Source organism: Dipodomys merriami, unplaced genomic scaffold (assembly GCF_024711535.1).
Source record: "Dipodomys merriami isolate MVZ:Mamm:240054 unplaced genomic scaffold, mDipMer1.0.p SCAF_148, whole genome shotgun sequence".
NCBI lineage: Eukaryota > Metazoa > Chordata > Mammalia > Rodentia > Heteromyidae > Dipodomys > Dipodomys merriami.
In genome coordinates, this window is record NW_027202804.1 from 2,521,948 (window position 1) to 2,529,959 (window position 8,012).

Genomic DNA, 8,012 nt, shown 5'->3' on the forward strand with positions numbered 1-8,012 from the left:
TACACACACACAAACTCTTTCCTAAAAAAAAAAAATTGTTGTTGAATGTTTGTCAAGGTAAATACTATGTGGGTTTGCTCATCTCTCATTTAATAAAGCAGCATGCTACCCTTCGGTATTGACTGATACACAGATTTCCTTACAGATTTGTGATTTCGACTTTTTCTTTTTTTGAAATACAAAAAGATACATCTGACCCTAAATCCAGGTGCACGCCACACTTAATAACAAGAGGTCTATAAAAGGAGGGTGGCGAGATTTCAGGAACAAGAAAATAAAACCTTGCTGTCACCCAGTTATTTTAAATGGCCATACTGTAAGGGAGAAACAATTACTCAACTCCCTAAATATTGTGCCTAAAATGCAAATAGAGCAAATGGGTGAGATTGGTTTTCACCAACCTCGTCTGAACACCTTGAATTTCAGTCATCTTCCTAGGGCCATGATTTATGGGAAAGTAAACATGACCTGATTCAAGAATACTGGACAGAAAATTTTTTTAAAAATTGGTATAAGGGTAGCAGCGCAAGGGATGAGGACTGCGAAGACGAAAAATGATCATGAGAGTATCAATGCTGACGCTCCTCCTCCACAACTAGTTTTGTCTCCGCAACTACAGCATTCCATTCCCTTTCTCGGATTGAAAAAGCTTATCCCAGTGGGAATGCTGTGTGTTAGAAGCCATCCTGCCTAGATTTCTGATGTCTTTATAGTGAACTGATTTAAGCACACGGGGACCCAGTTACAATGCAACGCATCTGGTAGATAAGGACTTGAAATGAGGTGGTAGCTCACCGCATTTACGCTTTAGAACATGAGACTTGTTCATGGAAAGTTTTCATTTCTCAGAATAATGAAGCAGAAACAGTTTTGGCCTCCGGCAGGTTGAAGGAAATCAAATCCACCCACTACCTCCATCTTTACATCAACAACAGGCAGTACGTTTCATGCCCAGTAGCTCGGGTGCCTCAGGGAGCAATTCTCTGACTCTCAGGTAGAAAACCGCTGCTAGAAAGTGAGGATGGCTGGAGCTAATCTTCCCACAAGTAAAACTGGTCATTGCTTCTACAAACACCATAATGGAAGCCTCTTTACCATAGCAGGTGAAGGAAGAATGTGGTGCGCTTTCTTAAAGAGACCAGCTCCCGCTGGGTGCTGTCTGTACATTGCTGGGGATTCAGTCCTAGAATGGCAACGTATGCATTGAGTCATTTCATTCCGAACTTCATTTTGGCCTCTTATTTGATATGATAGCCACTGGTTATATTAGAAAAGAAACCCCTTTGCAGACGGGTGCCAGTGTAACCCTAGCTCATCAAGAGGCTGAGATCTAGTTCATGGCTTGAAGCCAGCCCCAGCAAAAATCCAGAAACAAAGCTGTGGTCCAAGTGATAGAGTGTTAGTGTTGAGCAAAAGAACTAAGGGACAGCACCCAGGCCCTGAGTTCAAGCCCCAGGACTAGCACACTAAATAAATAAACAAACAAACTCAGTTGCTCCATCACACTAGCCATATTTCAAGAGTTCCAAAGCACATATATCTAGGGATTACCACATGGGACAAGCACGTATAGAACATTTCCATTTTAGCAGAAAATACATTAATTACCCACAAGTATACAATAAAGAGCTTTCTAGTGCAAACAAGTGTACACAATTCACTGCAGCATAATAATCTGGAATAACCGATATATGATACAACTTCAGGAAATGTCAGGAGATGAATGGATAAAGAAAATGGAGTCTATACACACAATGGAATACAACCCATCCCTGAAAAAAGAAATCCTGTCATCTGTGGCTGCATGAATGAACCTGAAAGACATGTGTATGGGATAACTCAGGCCCTGAAAGAAAAAAAAATCACACATGATCTTATCTCTGGGTGGAATCTACCAGGGTTGGATTGATAGAAGAGGAGCAGAATGGTGCGTACCAGTGGCTGGAGAGAGGAGGGATGGAAAGAGATGGTTAAAGGATCCAAACTGCTAGTTAGAGAGGAGAAATAAATGGGAGAGATCAACTATACAACGTTGTTCTATGATGAATAACTCTACTCTATTCTTGGGAACTACTGTGAGTAAATTTTAAGTGTCCTGGCCACCAAAAAGTGGGTCGCATGATACATCAATCAGCTCAAATAGCTTTCTCATAGCATATATGTGTGTGTGTGTGTGTGTGTGTGTGTGTGTATACTATATGTATGTGTGTGCATATATACATATATGTATATATAGTAAATCTGCATGTTGAACATGGTAAAATTCATACTATTCTCAGAGAGATAAATAACTTAGAGATAGACAGAGACAGACAGATAAGACATAAATAAAAGATAGGTGGATAGATAGACAAGAAATGGATGGATAAAGGGATTCGTGGATAGACTGATGAGAGACAGAAGACAGGTGAGTAGGTAAGAGATGGCTAGATAGATAAGCAAATAATGATGCACACTCTAGCTCAAGTTACAATAAATTGGCTTGGACTTGATAAGTAAAAACATCCAGAAAAAAAAAAGAAGAAACTAAATTAACAAAAACAGGGCCTGAAAATTAAAACAAAATGATGATGAGTAAGATTGAGCAACCCTGTAGCCCCCAGAACAAGATGGTAGAGGACCTGGGACCACCACAGAGAGATCTGAATTCAGCTCCCTTTACCCACCAGAGCACCAATTCCACAGGTGTACTTCCCTTCAGATGAGTTGTAGATGTCATCTAAGAATAATTAGCCAGGCACAGGTGGCTCACACCTTGTAATCCTAGCTACTCCAGAGGCTGAGATGTGAGGATTGCGGTTCGAAGCCAGCCTGGGCAGGAAAGTTTGTGAAATTCTTATCTCCAATGAACCACCAGAAAACCAGAAGTAGTGCTGTGGCTCACATGGTAGAGTGCTAGCCTTGACTAAAGAGATGAGGGACAGCGCCCAGGCCCAGAGTTCAAGTCCCATGATTGACAAAACAATAATAATAATAATTAATACTCCAACCCTAATCTAGCTTCTGAACCAGCGTAAGGGTTTGAAAACCAGGTTTCATCATCATAACAGCAAATTTATTAATGATCAGTATAGCTTTGATGTATTTAGACCAAACCAAAGAAAGGTTTAAGATGCCCAGCCTTAGATTTTTAGAACATAGATCACTAGCATCATATTTTCCAGGGATTACTTTGGTAGATTTTTTTTACACTTCTCTGAGTTCCTAAAGTTTGTTAGGTTTTTGGATGATGTTATACTAGAACAATTTTTTGGACCCCAAATTACTTTATTCAAGTCCATCATTTTCATGCTCTCTTTGATGGAAAATCTACCCACAAGATGATGCGAATGAACCTTTTTCAACTCAGAGCCCTTGCAGCGTCCTTTGGCTACAATGAATGCTCAGGTTAAATTAAGAAAGTTGAAATTACCTGCATGAGAAACTTCATTTGAATACCATTGAATACAGATGGACTGGCATCACAGGAGCACTGTTATTCTGTTCTATGTGATTGTGCCTGACTTTTTTTGTTTCCTTCTAAATTGTGAGGCCTAGTTTTTGATAGAAGTGTTCTGTCTAAATCTATGTCAGTAGTAGCACATTTGTATTTTACACAAGCTTTATAGAGCTATAGGGTTGGCAGTGTTGCAAGGATGTCAGATTTGGGCTGTGCCATTTTCGATGTCTCATCTCAATTCATTTTTAAGAGGATGCCAGGATCCTGGGACTGTCCTCAAAAGGTGAGGAATTCTGTGTTCCTGGAAGAGTTGGAAGGCTGATGTTGACGTGGTCAAGGACCCTCCCTCATCCATTTCTTTCCTTTCTTCTTCTGTAGTCAACGTCACACCATTAGGCTGGTTCAACATAGGAATGAAAGAACCAGCCTATGAATTTCAAACACAAGGGGTTTGAGATGTGTATCTCAAAGAGCCTGGGAACAGAAGACAAGACTCTACCAGACTAGAGAGACCAAGAACGCAGTGACAGCCTCGCTTCAGAGCACAGAAGCCATTATTGTTCTCCAGAGCCCTCGATACTGGGCACACAGTGTCTGTTGAGATGCTGGAACCAATAAACACCCAGGACTCCCACCTGTGCATTGCAGGATGACTGGGAATCTGGGTACCACCCCTGCCTTCCAGGTGCTCCTGCCAGAAGGCCCACCAGGGGGCGCTCCTCCTCTCCCCTCTTCCCTGTCTCCTTTCTCCATTCTCTCTTCTCCTCCCTGCCCCCACCCCCAGCTCCCCCTTTAATTGAACCAAACAGGAATAGAGGCTGCAGGCAATATCATCTCTGGATTTCCAGATTCACAACACAGCAGAGTACCAAGAGGCCAGAATGAAACTCAAAGCAAAATGCTAACAGCCAGCACAGAGAATGAGCCGGGCCTGCCTTTGTGAAAGGGGTCAGAGGCTGGGGCAGGCGCGCATTGAGGGGACCCCCAGCAGATGGACCACAATGCGTTCTGAGATGACGTGAAGATGAGCCAGGCTCGGACCCGTGCTCAGAAAGAGAGACCACAGGGGCTGGGAAGTTGGCTCAGTGGTAGAGCGTTTGCCTTGCATGCCTGAGGCCCTGGGTTCGATTCCTCAGCACCACATAAGCAAAAAGAAAAAAGCCGGAAGTGGCGCTGTGGCTCAAGTGGTAGAGCACTGGCCTTGAGCTGAAGAGCTGAGGGACAGTACTCAGGCCCAGAGTTCAGGCCCCACAACCGGACCAAAAAAAAAAAAAAAAAAAAAAAAAAAAAAAAAAAAAAAAAGAAAGAGAGACCACAAACTGGACATCAGAGGAAATCAAATAGAAATGGGAACTTGACGTTAGGCGTGCAATAAGGCGCTCTCCCTTCTACAGAAAGAAAGTCCAGGAGAGGAAGTGACATCTGTTTTGTGCATAGGTAAGTCTAAGGTAAACACGTGAAAGACGGTTGTTTCTTGAATTCGGGGTCACCTTCAAGGGGCTCCCTATTTATGGACAGGCCTGAGAACATTTTGGACAAGAAGTTAAAGTTAGGTTTAAGTGTCCTCAAAAGAAAAGTTAACTTCTATGTCTCAGGTCATACGAATGTAAATGCAGGCTGAAAGGGGCGGGGCTCACTGCTCCCCTCAATCAAACAAGCACCTTAAGCATTTCCCTGTTCAAGGACTGGGCCAGAACTAAGTGTGCTTTCTACCTCCCCCGTGATGTCAGCCTCCTATGCTTCTAAGTTGGTCACTAATTTACTTCCCTTCCCTCCCTAACTTTTAAGGGGGCGTGAGTCTGCAGAAGGCACTGTTAAAGTGCACTGCCAATGCACTTTGCAGAAGCGTAATAAATCTGCGATGGAGCTGACTCCCGTGTGAGCTGCACACCAGAATAGTTGGCATTCTCTCTGTGTGTCTGTCTGTCTGTCTGTCTGTGTGTCTGTCTGTCTGTCTGTCTCTCTCTCTCTCTCTCTCTCTCTCTCTCTCTCTCTCTCTCTCTCTCTCTCTCTCTCTCTCTCTCTCTCTCTCTCTCTCTCTCTCTCTCAAATTGCTTCTAAAAGCCTTATTCATCCAGAATGACAGAAATCCTTCAGTTCATTGGATCAAGGCTGGATAACACCATGGGACTCAAACCCCTGGATGGAGCTGACCTTGAGCCCAGTCGTAGCTAGCCAATTCCTGTTGCTCCTTTTAGCTCTGACGTGTGTGTGTGTGTGTGTATATATATATATATATATATATATATATATACATATATATATGTATGTATGTATGTATATATATACACATATATATATATGTAAAACAAAAGAACTTTCTAGAACGCTCCAGTTCAAGCCCATGGGAGAACCCATTATGAAATTCTGCTCCCAGTTGATGATGCTTACATATGTCAGTATGTTGCACCTCTGCATTTGGGAAACTCTATCAACTTATTTTCGAAGGGAAACTCTATAAAAGCATTTAGAAGTCGGGAGCTGGTGGTTCACACCTGTCATCCTAGCTACTCAGGAGGCTGAGATCTGAGGATCACGGTTCCAAGCCAGCCCAGGCAGGAAAGTCTGGAAGACTCTTATCTCCAATAAACCACCAGAAAACCAGAAGTGGCGCTGTGGCTCAAGTGATAGAGCGTTATCCTTGAGTTGAAGAGCTGAGGAACAGGGCCTAGTCCCAGAGTTCAAGCCCCATGACCGACAAAAAAAAGAAAAAAGAATGTTTAAAATGTAACTAAAACAACAAAATGAAAAGGATTTTGTTCCTATGCTAGAAGAAAAAAAACAACTACCAAAGAAAAGAAAAAAGCAATTGCTGTTTTCTAGGCCCCTGGCTGCATCCCTCAGACTGAACATTTATATTTGCTTGACGCTGGGCTCATAAATTGACTTTGAGGGGTGACTTTGCTTTGGGGCCCTTCCCAATTGGGCCACTTCCTTTCACAGCTTTCCTTTTGCTTTCAAATAAACATTTTGTGTTTACCTTTAAAAAAAAACTAATTAACTTTCTTGATCTCGCCTTTCTTTCTTATCAGATACATAGAATGAGATTAGTCACAGTATTTGGTTGACAATTCCCTATCAGTATAAATTCTAATTTAATTTTTATTTTTTGCTGATTTCTTCATTTTAAAGACCTAGACAGATAAGAAATCATCATATGACTTTTTTTGTTTGTTTCTGAAGTTAGAAAACAAGCTAAACTACACCGCATCTAGATTTCCACTCACTGGGGTGTTACTAAGAATATTCTTGTTGCCCTGGGTGATATTCATTTTCATTATCATCTATTGTGTGAATATACTACAACTTGTTTAAAATTAATTAGGTCACCCCTGAATTCTTATAATTACAAACATCACTACTATAACTACCTTCTTTATGTCTCTTAATGGCTGGTGTAAAATTGGGACCAGATATATAGCTTGGGATGGAATTTTAGATGGATAAATGTTCCTATTTCTAAGCTAATGGGAACCTAGTTTCCAACAAGGTTATGCTGAGTTAAATTGCTGTCAGTAATGAATAATAACTTCCATTGCTCCACTGACTCTCAACTACTCTTCCTACTTTCTGCAAGTTGAAGAAGTGCTGCATGGTAAAGACCATTCTGCATCTTCTTCAAGAGTAGTTGTGCATTTCAGTTTTTCTTCCAAGAGTCTTATTGATGATCATGGCTGATCATCAAAATACGTATTTGTAATTCATCATTTCACAGGCGCCATCTATGGATTTTCCATACTGTTCTATTGGTCAGCTCACACTTAGTGGCATGCTGGGCTAATTATCCTAGTTCTTCAGTTATTTTTATCTCTAGATTAAGTTTCCCATCATGACTCATCTTGCTATTCATACATGCCTGTCAGATTTTTATAGAACTCTCAAGCCTTAAGCATGGGTATGGCCAGAAAGCCTATGTTTGTATCATGAGCATAAAATAGATATCCATTTATTAAAGTTCTATAGATTATATTTCAGTTTTCAAACATCCATGCATAGAGCTTGAAAAACCTTTGTTAACTTTGGATCCATTATGATTTTAGTTGTCAATGGTATATTTTAAATATATATATATATGTATACACACATATGTATGTATGTATCTTCATGTGTGTATCTGGTTTGTTGATGCTATGTAGAAAATTATTTGTCTTTGCAAATTGATCCTACACCCAATCTCACTGCTAAACTCCTTGTAGGAGCCATTTTTTCCTCCATCTATAAGATATCATTGTACCTGGTTGCGATGGACATAGAATGAGAAGAAATGACAGCACCCATTTTCACAGGCATGTACTAACGGTGTCTTCTGAAATTGGGGGCATATGTTTAGTAAAGTTAAGCTCCACATCAGACTACCTAGAAGTTTATACTTACTTAATTTTTTTAATAAAGTTATCATCAAATAAGCTAACTTAAGGTTAACTAGTGAAAAAAAGTCCAGCTTGATAAATTAATTGTTCATGTGTTGATTCTTTGCAGTCCTGATTTACTTCCATAACTTCAAATAAGAGCTATTTGTGAGAGGAAAACAAACATAATTCCTGGTAAATAAAACCCCATCAAAATAAAAAAT